At 39.7% G+C, this 13339-nt stretch overlaps 1 non-coding gene across 1 annotated transcript; it reads right to left on the reverse strand.

Annotated features, from left to right (window-relative positions):
- Positions 1-4553: 4553 nt before the first annotated feature.
- Positions 4554-4660, reverse strand: LOC116128060. The gene has a single exon (XR_004127679.1). It is a non-coding gene; the product is annotated as a small nucleolar RNA R71 (small nucleolar RNA).
- Between the last annotated feature and the right edge of the window lie 8679 nt (positions 4661-13339).

Below are 13339 nucleotides of genomic sequence, written 5' to 3' on the forward strand. Positions count from 1 at the left end.
CTTAGAGAGCTAGTGCCCATGAATAATCCCCCTTAGCAAGAAACAACAAAAAATATTGTCATTATCATCGAGATAATAGGCACCATACCGATGAATGTCGAGCTTTTAAGCAGACGATTGAAGACCTCATTAAAAAGGGGCACTTCAAAAAGTATGTTGATGGTCCAACTCCCACTCGGGAGAAGGATCAAGGGGACCAGGGGAAGAAGCACCGTGGTCACAAGGGCCTCCATCTCGTTGGGATCATATTTGAAGGACCACATTTTGTAGGAAATTCTCGGGTGCTCAAGAAAAGTATGCTCGAGAAGCTCGCCATGACCCTGTAAGTGTGATGAACACGACGTTGCGATCGACAAATGTGTGCAGAGAGGAGGAGATTACCTTCACAGGCAAAGATGCGGTATAATTGCATCACCCCCATGATGATGCACTTGTTGTCGCGCATGAAATAGGTCAGTGCGAAGTCCACAAGATGTTGGTGGATAATGATAGTGCTGTGAATATCTTATTTCAGCAAGCATTCAAGGAAATGCAATTGGACGAGGCGGATCTAAAGCCTGCCTCTATCCCCTTCTATGGTTTTACAAGGGATCATCTGATTCCCAAGGGAACAATTGCACTCCTATCACTTTGGGTGAGACTCACGAAGTGACTAAGATGATAGAGTTCTTGGCAGTAGATTGTCCGTCCATTTTCAATGGCATATTGGGACAACCTCTACTTCGGAACTTCAAAACTGTCACCTCCATCTATCATCTGAAGATGAAATTTCTCACTCCGACAGGGTGTGGGGAAGTCAAGGGGTCTCAGCATGAATCTCATGACTGCTATATAAGAGTAGTGCAGATGGCATGCAAAGGGAAAGGGAGACCAATAGGCATTCTCAAGCAGGTTAAGGCAATCAACAAGATCAAACCACAGCCATGACAAATGGAAGACAATATAGACCCTCGAGTTCAGGAGGAATATTCCCATAGTGGGCCTGTTGAGATCTATCTGAGGTATCAGTTGACCAAAGCGAGCCAACCCGTGTATTGAGAATCGAAAGTAATCTCAACCCTCAGCTCACTGCAGATCTGACGAGCTTCCTCAGACAGAATATTGATGTTTTTGCATAGACCCATGCTGACATGGTTGGGATAAGCCCGAATGTAATATGTCATGCACTTAACATTCGACAGTGAGATCAAGCCAGTTTGCCAGAAAAGAAGAATTATGGATCTAGAGCGTTATGTCGTTCTTAAGGTTGAGGTAGATAAGGTCCTCTCAATCGGGTTCATTCAGGAGGCTCATTATCTGAGTTGGGTCGCCAATCCTATTTTGGTGAAGAAACCCAATAGCAAATGGCAAACTTGCATTGATTTCACTGATGTCAACAAAGCCTGTCTGAAGGACAGTTTCCCTTTGCCCAGAATCGATCAGCTCGTTGATGTCACTTCTGGGCACAAACTATTAAGTTTTATGGATGTCTACTCGAGATATAATCAGGTCTAGATGTATGCACCCGACGAGGAGCATACCTCGTTTGTTACAGATCGAGGACTGTACTGTTATAAAGTCATGCCCTTCAGTCTGAAAAATGCTAGGGCAACCTATCAATGTTTGGTTAACCGTATGTTTTTTAAGCAGATAGGGAAATCAATGGAAGTCTATGTCGATGACATGCTGGTCAAGTCGCATGTCGCTTCAGATCATATAGCCAATCTCGCAGAGATGTTCGACATACTCCAGAGATATAGAATGAAACTTAATCCTCTTAAGTGTTCATTCGGAGTATCCTTAGGGAAATTCTTAGGATATATGGTTAACTATCGGGGAATTGAAGTCAACCCTGAAAAGATTTAAGCCCTCTTAGATATGAAGAGTCCCGCCAACCGAAAGCAAGTTTGAGCTTGAATGGGAGGATATCGACTCTCAATCACTTCATATCAAGAGCAACAGATCGTTGTTTGGCGTTTTTTAATATATTTAGGGCTAACAAGAGATTCGAATGGACTTCAGAATGTGAGCGAACTTTCCAGAGTATAAAAGAGCATCTCGGAAAGCCACATTTCCTGTCCAAGCCACTTCCCAAAGAAATCATATTTCTCTACATGTCCGTCTCTTAGTATGCGGTAACGCAACTCTGATTCGGGAAGAAGGCAGAAGAATTCAGTGGCCAACATATTATACGAGCAAGTGATTACTGGACGTTGAGACATGGTATCTGGAGATAGAACAATTAGCTTTTGCCCTGCTAATCACTTCCAAGAAGCTACGATCTTATTTCCATGCTCACACCATCCATGTATTAACCAGCTACCCACTCAGACAAGTTCTTCAGAAACTGGAGGCTTCAGGTAAGTTGCTTAAATGGGCTATGGAACTAAGTCAATTCGATTTGCATTACAAACTGAAAACAGCAATCAAAGGGTAAGCTGTTGTTGATTTTATTTCGAAATTCTCTCATTGATAAGATCTTGAAAGTATATATTTTGTTAGTGATTTAATTGGATTATTTGTGAAAAATTTGTTTAAATTGTGGTATTTGAATAAATTCTTTCATAAATACCTTTTACGGGATCACAGGTGTATTTTGAGTATTTTTAGGTTCAAACAAATATTTGAAGGGAAAAGAATGATGTCAATGGAATTCATGACGCGAAGGAACAAACGGTACAAGAATCGAAGTTGAAACGAGAAAGTTGTGACTCGTCGAAAATATAACGTAAAATCTGGAAATCCTTCAAGATGAGCGTGCTTCGATGTTTCTATCATAACTTGAGCTGTAGAAATCTGAATTTGACGATTCTATTGGCATTGGAAAGCTTGTTCAGAGAGCTAAAAATTTTGTGTTGATGACTTTACCAAATTCTGAAGATCATGGATGCCTTGGACAGAAAGAACAATCGCCGCAGCGACTGTTCTTACCGCCGCAGCAATGGGTCACGGGCTTGTTAAGTTAATGCATTATCCTAATCCAAATCTGAATGGGCTAAGGCATTTACTCTTTTCCTAAGTAAAATCAAAACCCTAGGATATAAATAAGGGTCTTTAAGAAGTTTTGGGGGGAGTTTTTGAGATAGAAAGAGAAGAACGGCTACTAGTTTGGAGATCGGGATTCTTGAAGCTCTCGTTCACCGATTAGGGAAGTGTTTATATTTTTTTTTCTTGAACTCATGTCATTGAATAGAATAATGGTTTTTATTATTACGATTATGAACTAAATCTCTTTTCTAGGGCTAAGGATATAGCCCAATTTATGAATATGTGTTGATGTTTTCTTTATTAATTTCTTATTAAGCATTGATTCTAAGTTTTATTATTGTGTGTAATGTTTTCAATTCTCAAGGGCCCGAGAGTTAAATAATAGCATGGGTTAGGTTGAGATCGAGATTTGTCTAAGGTAATAAAACCATAGATTGAGCAAACGCTAGAGATAGGTTACCGCGATCTGTAAGGCTCCGGTAAATTCCTTGGAACTTAATGATCTCTTAGCTTTTAAATCCAACTTAGAGATATTTTGAGTTGTTTTTTAAGGGTTAATTCACTAATTGTTCAAGAGAAAATTAGGGGAATAATAGAGAGTTTGGCTTTTAGAATAAGCTTAATTAGGTTAGTAATGATCGTCAATACATAGGATTAAATTGGTGTGAAATTTGTGCCGTAGGGTTTAGCCTTATTGATCTTTATACCATAGCTTTTATAAAACTCTGATTTGTTTAGTTTTTAATTTGTTAAATTCATTCATAAAATTCTATTTCATCAAATAGCAATAAAATAGACTAGTTTGGTACTTGGTAGGTAGTTCTCTTGGGATTTGACACTCATTTACTCAAGTTTTACTATTTGCACGATTTCGTACACTTGCGAAAAGCCTGTCAAGTTTTTAGTGCTGTTGCCTGGGAACTATTTCATTTTACCAATATCAATATGAAATATTTAGTTGCTAATTTGATTTGTTTTATTTTTGTTTGTTGTTTTTAGCTAGAATTTGGAGAGTTTACGTTCAAGAGGTCGTGGTGATCTTAATCCACTAGATTTTGAGATCGAGAGAACCGTGAAACAATTGAGGAAAAAAAGAGGCAAGCTGACTCTGAAAAATCAATGGCTAACGCAAGAATTGTGAATCCCAATATGGGAAATCAAGAGAATGAGACTGAGGATACTTTAAGGGGAAATGCAAATGGTGGAGCAGCAGTGGTTTAGAGAGCATTGAAGGACTACTCTAGTCCTACTATTGATGGGTGCTATTCTAGCATTAGGAGACCACCTGTTCAAGCGAATAATTTTGAGATTAAGCCAACAATTATTGGAATGATTCAGCAGTCAGTCCAATTCGCTGGGTTACCTAATGATGATCCTAACTTGCATATTGCAAATTTTCTGGAGTTATGCGACACATTTAGGCATAATGGAGTATCCGATGATGCAATTAGGCTAAGACTTTTCCCATTCTCTCTTTAGGATAAAGCTAAGGCTTGGTTGATTTCTCTGCCATCTGGAGCATCACGACATGGAACGAGTTAGCTCAAGCGTTCCTCACTAAATACTTTCCACCTGCCAAGTCTGCCAAGCTGAGGAGTGAGATTACCAACTTTTACCAACAAGATTCAGAGTCATTGTATGAAGCAAGGGAAAGGTATAAGGATCTCTTACGGAGGTGCCTTCATCATGGTTTACCAATTTGGTCTCAAGTGCAAACGTTCTACCAAGGGTTGCTACCAACTATTCAAGCTATGATTGATGTTGCAAGTGGGGGAGCCTTGAACAATAAAACACCAGACGATGCATACAATCTGATTGAGGTGATGGCGAACAATAACTATATGAGGACTCCAAAGAGAACTTCAACAAGGAGATCAGCGGGAGTGCACAAAGTTGACAGTTACACTGCATTGGCTGCTCAACTTTTGAACATCTAGAAGCAATTAGGTAATGTGTTGAAAGTAAATGCAATTGAATCTTCTTCTCTAATATGTGACCTTTGTCTAGGAAATCATTCATTGAAGGATTGCCAAGAAGGGAGCCCGTTTGCTCAGCCTGAACAAGCCAATTACGTCAATAATTTCCAAAGGAGGCAAGAGAATCCATATTCCAATACATATAATCTAGCATTGAGGAAACACCTGAACTTTTCATGGAGCAACAACAATGAGCAAAAATAAGCTCTTGTTTTTCAACCTCAAGAGCCAAAAGCTAATTTAGATAATGTGTTGACTAAGTTAATTGAAGAAACAAGCAAGAGGTTTGAGACGACTGACGTCCTGATTCAAAATCAATCAGCCTTTATTAGGAACCTTGAGACTCAAATTGGGCAAATTCACAACATATTAGCGAGAAGAGTTCAAGGAGTTTTGCCAAGTGATACAGAGAAAAATCCCAAGGAACAAGCGCATGCAATCACCTTGAGGAGTGGACGAATTTTGGAAAATTCAGAGGGTGAAAAACTGAGGCAAGAATGAGACCTGAAGGATGAGCAGAAGGATGATCGCCGCGGTGGTGATGACAGTGGTCACGGGGAGCGTGAGATTGCAGCGAAATTGGTCAAAAACAGGGACAATCACCGCGACGATGAATCTGGTGGCTGCGGTGAGCGTGATCTTGCTCCGAATGCGTCAGAAGTTTCAACTCATCGCCATGGCGATGAAGATGGTGGCCGCAACGAGCATGCATCTGAGCAGAAACTTCCTTCAAGCTAGGCAACCCTTATATACCCACAACGGTTGAAAAATCATTAGCTCGATAAGCAATTCGGTAAGTTTATTGACATGTTTCGAATTTTACATATTAATATCCCTTTTGTTGATATGCTAGAACAAATGTTGAAGTATGCGAAGTTACTGAAGGAGATCCTCACACACAAGAGAAAATTCGAGGAACGAGAAAGTTATGCTCACGGAGGAATGCAGTGCGCTGATTCAAAAGAAACTACCACCTAAACTAAGAGATCCAGGGAGTTTTACTATCCCTTGTATTATTGGTAGTTGTTATTTTAATAAAGTATTATGTGATTTAGGGGCAAGTATTAACTTAATGCCGTTTTCCATCTACAGGAAGCTTGGATTAAGAGAAGTGAAGCCAACCACCGTGTCTCTCCAATTAGCTAATCGATCGATAACATATCCTAGGGGGGTGGTAGAAGACGTCTTGATTAAGGTAGATAAACTGATTTTCCCAATAGATTTCATAGTGTTAGACATGGAGGAAGATAAGGAGATACCTTTAATTTTAGGACAACCTTTTCTAGCCGTGGGTAGAACATTGCTAGATGTCCACCAAGGAAAATTAATCTTAAGGGTAGAAGATGATGAGCAAGTAGAATTTGATGTTTTTGAATCTATGAAGCATCCATCTGAACTAGACTCATGTTTTAAGATTGATGTTCTCGACACCATAGTGGAGTAGAATTTTGAAGAGAGCTACCCCATTTTTCCTTTACAGAATTGTTTGATGAATTCTAGAGATCATGAGGATGAAGTTGATAGTGAAGAGATGAGAGAGTGTTTAAGATACTTAAATGCTTTACCACCCTTGGTTCGTCCTGAAGCTAATTCGATCAGAGAAATTGGAGTTGTGGTGTCTTAGTCAACTTTACCAATCACAAAGGCACCTACACTTAAGCTCAAGCAACTACCATCTCATTTAAGGTATGCATTTTTAGAAGAGGGTAAATTTTTTCCAGTCATTATTAATGCTTCTTTGAGTGTTGTAGATAAAGAAAAGTTGCTGCGCATATTGAGAAAATACAAGAAGGCTATTGGATGGACAATTGGGGATATAAAAGGTATCAGTCCTTCAATCTGCACGCACAAGATCTTAATGGAGGAAAGTTATAAGCCTACTGTCCAACCATAGAGAAGATTGAATCCATCAATGCAAGAAGTGGTCAAGAAGGAGGTGTTGAAGCTTTTAGATGCATGAATCATATATCCAATTTCGGATAGTGCATGGGTGAGTCCAGTTCAAGTAGTGCCAAAGAAGGGAGGAATGACAGTGGTCCGTAATGATAACAATGAGCTGATTCCAGCACAAACAGTCACGGGATGGAGAGTATGTATTGACTATTGCGAACTAAATTTTGCGACTCGTAAAGACCATTTTCCATTGCCATTCATCGATCAAATGTTGGAGAGGTTAGCTGGCCATGAGTTCTATTGTTTCCTGGATGGATATTCAGGCTACAATCAAATTGCTATAGTGCCAGAAGATCAAAAGAAAACGACTTTCACGTGCCCATACAGAACATTTGCCTATCAAAGAATGCCTTTTGGCTTGTGTAACGCTCCTGCAACTTTTCAATGTTGCATGATTTCAATATTCTCTGATATGGTTGAGAAGTCCATTGAAGTTTTTATAGACGATTTTTCTATTTTTGGAGATTCTTTTGATGATTGTTTAACTAACTTATCGAATGTTTTGCAGAGATGTGTTGACACTAACTTGGTGCTCAATTGGGAAAAGTGCCATTTCATGGTACGAGATGGGATTGTGTTAAGTTATCGGATATCTACGAATGGAATTGAGGTGGATTGAGCGAAGATTGAAGTCATTGAGAAACTACCGCCTCCAAATTCAGTGAAGGCTATCAGAAGTTTCCTTGGGCATACGGGCTTTTATAGGAGATTCATACATGATTTCTCTAAAATCTCTAAACCTCTTTGTGATTTATTGGCTAAAGATGTTCATTTTAATTTCAGTCAAGAGTGTTTAGATGCATTTAAGTGTTTAAAAGCAAAATTAATTTATGCTCTTATTATTGTTGCGCCCGATTGGGAACTACCCTTTGAACTCATGTGTGATGCAAATGACTATGCTTTAGGGGTTGTTTTAGGATAGCAGAAAGGTAAGGTTTTACATGTGATTTATTATGCCAGCAAGACTTTAACGGAACCACAGTTAAATTATGCAACTACTAAAAAAGAATTTTTAGCAGTAGTATTCTCTATTGACAAATTTCGTTCTTATTTGCTAGGTATCAAGGTTATTGTGTATACTGACCATGCTACGTTGAAGTACCTCCTAGCAAAACAAGATTCCAAGCTAAGATTATTGCAATGGGTATTGCTTTTACAGGAATTTGACTTGGAGATTAAGGACAAGAAAGGAACAGAAAATCAAGTGGCTGACCATTTATCCCGATTGGAGTCCAATGAAGAAGTTCGAGAGGAAGAAAAGCCAATCAACGAATACTTCCCGGATGAGCAATTGTTTGCTATTCAAGAAGGGTTGTGGTTTACAGATATTACGAACTATTTGGCGTAGAAAGTATTGCCTCCTGGAATGAACTCCCAAAGACGAAAGAAACTTTTTGCATATTTAAAGTACTATTCCATTTTTGTACAAGCATTGCGCCGATCAAATGATAAGAAGATGTGTGCCAGAAGAAGAGATGACAAATATTCTTCGTCATTGTCATTCAAGGGAAGTTGGTGGTCATTTTGGTTCGATAAAGACTGCCGCTAAAGTTCTTCAATCAGGATTTTTCTGGCCAACTCTTTTTAAAGATGCTTTTCATTTTGTTATGAGTTGTGATGAGTGTCAACGGGTTGGGAACATATCTAGGAGAAATGCCATGCCTTTAAATAATATCCTAGAAGTAGAATTGTTTGATGTGTGGGGATAGATTTTATGGGACTTTGTCCTTCTTCGTTTTCTAACCGTTTTATTTTGGTTGCTGTAGATTATGTTTCAACGTGGGTGGAAGCTGTTGCGTTGCCAACAAACGATGCTCGCGTAGTTATCAAGTTTGAAGAAGAATATCTTTTGAAGGTTTGGCATGCCAAGAGCCATTATCAGTGATGGTGGTTCTTACTTTTGCAATCGCCAATTCGCAACATTGTTAAGCAAGTATGGAGTTACACATCGAGTTGCTACTCCATATCACCCACAAACTAGTGGCCAAGTCGAAGTATCCAATAGGGAGCTGAAACGAATCTTGGAAAAGACAGTAAACACCTCTCGAAAGGATTGGGCAACTAAGCTTGATGATGCACTATGGACATATAGAACGGCATTCAAAACATCAATAGGAATGTCGCCCTATCGGATGGTTTACGGAAAAGCTTATCACTTGCCAGTAGAGTTAGAGTACAAATCATATTGGGCAGTGAAGTAATTTTGATCTACAAGCCGCAAGAGTAAAACGATTACTGCAACTCAATGAGATGGAAGAGTTTCGCAATTATGCATATGAGAATGCCCGAATCTACAAAGAAAAGACTAAGAAGTGGCATGACAAACACATTGTGAACAAGGAATTCAAGGAGGGCAACAAAGTGCTGTTGTTCAACTCAAGACTATGACTTTTTCTGGAAAAATTGCGCTCAAGATGGTCTAGCCCGTTCATAATTCATCGTGTGTTTCCGCATAGGGCGATAGAGCTTCACCATCCTACGAAGGGAACATTCAAAGTCAATGGCCAAAGATTGAAACCTTATATTGAGAATGGGAATGAAGACGAGAGGGTTTCAATTCTTCTTCAAAATCCTAATTGACGACAGAATGAAGTCAAGCTTAAGACTTTAAACAAGCGCTGTTTGGGAGGCAACCCAAGATTTTGATTCTGTTTGGTTTTTATTTATTTATTTCTATTTGTAATTTTTTTCTGTTTAGTATTTTTTATTTGTTATGTTTTTGCGTTATATTTAGTTCGTTAATTCTGATGTTCAAATTTTCTTTTTCAGGTTATTGGCAAAACGCACTTGGGGAACAATCAGACGACACCATCACGCTCGCCGCGGTGGTACAAATCATCGCTACAACAAGCGTGAGTTAAGCGCATGAAAAGAAGAGTTGGTGATTGAACACACTCGTTGCAGCGAGCGTGAGTCCAGCACAAAACCGCGACAAAAAGCACGATCGTCGCAGTGATCATACCAGCCAACGCGATATTGCATTTAAAAAAAAATTCACTCACGTTTCTGCACTTATCTTTCACAGTTTATTCTTTTTCTTCTCACAAACCTCTCTTCCTCTCTATCCAACACGCTGACCATCACTTTCTTTCACAAGTGCTCAATTTTTTTTCCTCATTGCTCACTCACACATTCAATTTCCCATCGCATTTCGTAGATTAAGGAAGCAAGAGGAATTTTCGTGAAAAATAAAGGTTAGGGTTCCAAAAGAGAATTTGGGGGTTTTCAAAAATTCAGCTAATCCATACCAATTCAAGGCACATTTGGACAGAATACAGCTCAAATAAGTGTTTCTCACCCAATTTGCAAAGTAATTTTGATTGTTGAAGATTGGAACCCATTGATTTGAATTTTGTGGGAGTGTGGGTTGATTGTTGTTGGTTGTTGAAAATTGGGAGAGATTGATTTGATTTTTGTGAGAGCCGGTGGTTATTTTGTGATTGTTGCCTGATTGAAGAAAGGAAGTTGTCGTTTGTGGGAGTGTGGTGAATTTTTGTTGGGCATTGAGAGTAGTTTAACTGTGTGTTTGGGTTAAGTGAGAAATAGTGATAATGGCACCCAAAAGAAAACCAGGCAGTGATAGGAGAGAAAAAGGAAAAGGGCTGGCCTCTAGTGATATCCGGTTTGTTAGTCAGGCTGCCTAAGAAAGATATGAGAATTTTGCAAAGAAACCAGGTGGATTTATTGAAGAAAGAGGGCTGGTGTTTACAGAAGATTTTAGGAGAATAACTGATGTAATTCAAGCTCTGGGTTGGGCGATATTTTGCAAAGAACCCCCTGCTCCTGCTGTTGCCTCTGTGGTAAAAGAGTTCTATGCCAACGTTCTTGATAGCGTTGATAGGAGGACAATGGTAAGAGGTAAAGAGGTAGTGTTTACTGTAGTTGCTATTAATCAGTTTTATGGGCTGCCGCAAGTTGAGATAGATGAGGATGCCAAAGCCACATACAAGCAAGAAGTGGATTATGGCGCAGTGATTAATTTTCTGACAGAAGGGAAAGCTACATGGTTTATTGCGGCTGGGGAACACATCCGTTTTGAAAGTAAGTTTTTGGACTCAACTTCGTTCATGTGGTTGTATTTTGTGTGTTCTAGATTGATGCCCTCAAAGCATATGAGCACTGTTAGCAAAGCTAGGGCGATTTTGATGTATGCTATACACCACAAGATGAGGATGAATGTGGGAGAGATTATTTTTCAAGAGATTACCCATTCGGCGAAGCATAACAAGACTGAATTTTATTTCCCTCACATGATTACTGAATTGTGTAAACAAGCTCAAGTGTCTTTGAATGCTAAAGAAGTTTTAATCCCGCAAGGAGTGTGTCTTACAATGCAGTTTATGCATAATCTCACCAGTGGGGGCAGAGTTGGAGTACCCAGGACCAAAGCCTCTTCATCGACGAAGCTTTCCCAAAGAGATCAATTGTCGAAGTTGAATGAAGACATTGAAAAATTAAAAAAGCAACAGAATAGTCAAGAAGCCTGGATGACGTAGATGAGTGGGCAAATAAGGGTGCAACATGAGATGCAAAGATTGCAACTTGCTCATGCTAGGATAGTAGCACCAGGGTGTGAATGGACTGATTTTGTATACCCAGCGGATGAGGAGCAAGGCAATGCTCCTGGTGATGATTCTGAGGAGAGTATGGAGGAGTAAATGGAAATTTCAGTTGTGTTTTTTGTTTAATATTGTCATGGTAGTTTGTTTTGATGTATTTTTTTTTTTTTTTTTTTTTTTTTTGTTGCTGTTTGTTCTTTAAGTCTTTGTGAGAGAAAAGGAGTTGCCCTAATAGATCCAGCACGCACGAGGCCTGACCCCCTTTCGACCCCTTGCTCGTCTGCTTCCCCTTGAGTAGTCGTGGTTGGTCCTTCTTCCCTATGCGAACTCCTTGGGGCAGTCAAAGTCCTGGGAGCATCCTTTGAGGGCGGCCTCGTAGAGAAAACTTGATAAGGCTGAAGCCTATCTAGTAATACCCCAAAGCCTTCTAATTCATACTCGATTTCTTCTTCGGTGGGTATCTGTTTTCTTTTCTTGGTCTTCTGGCCCATGGTCTTCTTCTTTGAAATGCGAGCAGTCGCAGACCAGGGAGCTTGCTTGCGTCACTCAGGGGGTTGTTGCATTTTGGCACTAATTCGTACCCCCCTCACTGGAATATTATTGGAGGTTGCTCCAGCTGGTTCGATTGAGTTAATCCTGGGAAATGTGAACCCCCCAAGGTTGCTTCGGGGCCTTTGGTGACAAAGTTGTTACATGGCATGAAAAGGCGTCAGCAAAGAAAGTCTTCTTTTGTTAGCAAGGACTTAAGGTTTTTCTGCATGAGAAATACTTATGAGTTGGAGCTTCCAAAGACGCCTCAAGACTGAAAAAACTGTACTTTCGCAAACTGGCGGTAGCCACGAATAGCTTCGTGTCATGACTCTGGTTGGGTAATCGACCAAATGCTTTGATGTGGCCAAAGTCTGTTAGCACTGACAATCTGGTTGTTTTGTTTTATGCAAGAACGAAAAAAATTCATTAGCCTTATTTATTAAGGAAGAGTTAAAGATAAAGGATAAGCAGTCTGGAAATTAAAAGGAAAACCTACTCGGCTCCTTAAATTTACAAACTCCATCATACTCGAAGAAGAAATACTTGGTTTCGTAAGCCCCGATGTTGTTGAGGTAACCAAATATCCCTTATTCGATCGTTGATCGCTTGGAGAGGTAGTATGAATCCTTATCTTTACTCTTTTTTAGGTAATAGGTGCAGCCGAGTTCCACTAATATTGGCTCGTTGAGGTTGTGTTCACCAAATGTGATATACATAGCGACCGCTATTATATACGCATTTGGTGTTAACTGAAATTGTGTGACTTGGAAATGATCAAGGATTGACCTGATGTAGGGGTGGAGGGGTATCCTCACTCCACATTTGAAGATCACTTCCGAGCTCATAGCCATTCCTTCGGAAGGGTCCTGGGCAGTATGCGACTTGTGTTGGAAGACGTTTACGTTGATCGTGAATTGGTCTATCACTTTTTGTATCTCATCCTTCGTAATTATTGTTCATACCACTTGCTCAAGACCTGCTGAGTTCCCGGTGGTTGCGAGCCTCCCTCTCCGGCTGTCCTCACCTCAGGGATGTCCATTACTCTTAGAGTTTGACAAATGTGCGACATGTAGAGGTGACTTAGTTTCTGTTTACACTAACCGTACGGCAACTCAAAAGAGTAAGAGAAACCCTGGTTCCTTTTCCATAGCTACCAAAGCTGTAAAAACCCTAAAAATTCTTAAGGGAGAATTTCTATAGATTCATGCCCTAAGTTTCGACTCTTGAGAGTGTTTCTTTTTAAACACTACTCAAGGATGTTCACTGTCTGAGCCTACTAGACGTTTACACCCACCATTATTGTAAAAAACTAAGTTTTTCAACAAGAATGAAAAGAGAAAAGGAAAAGAATTT

The sequence above is a fragment of the Pistacia vera genome, unplaced genomic scaffold (genome assembly GCF_008641045.1).
Source record: "Pistacia vera cultivar Batoury unplaced genomic scaffold, PisVer_v2 Contig196, whole genome shotgun sequence".
Classification (NCBI taxonomy): Eukaryota; Viridiplantae; Streptophyta; class Magnoliopsida; order Sapindales; family Anacardiaceae; genus Pistacia; species Pistacia vera.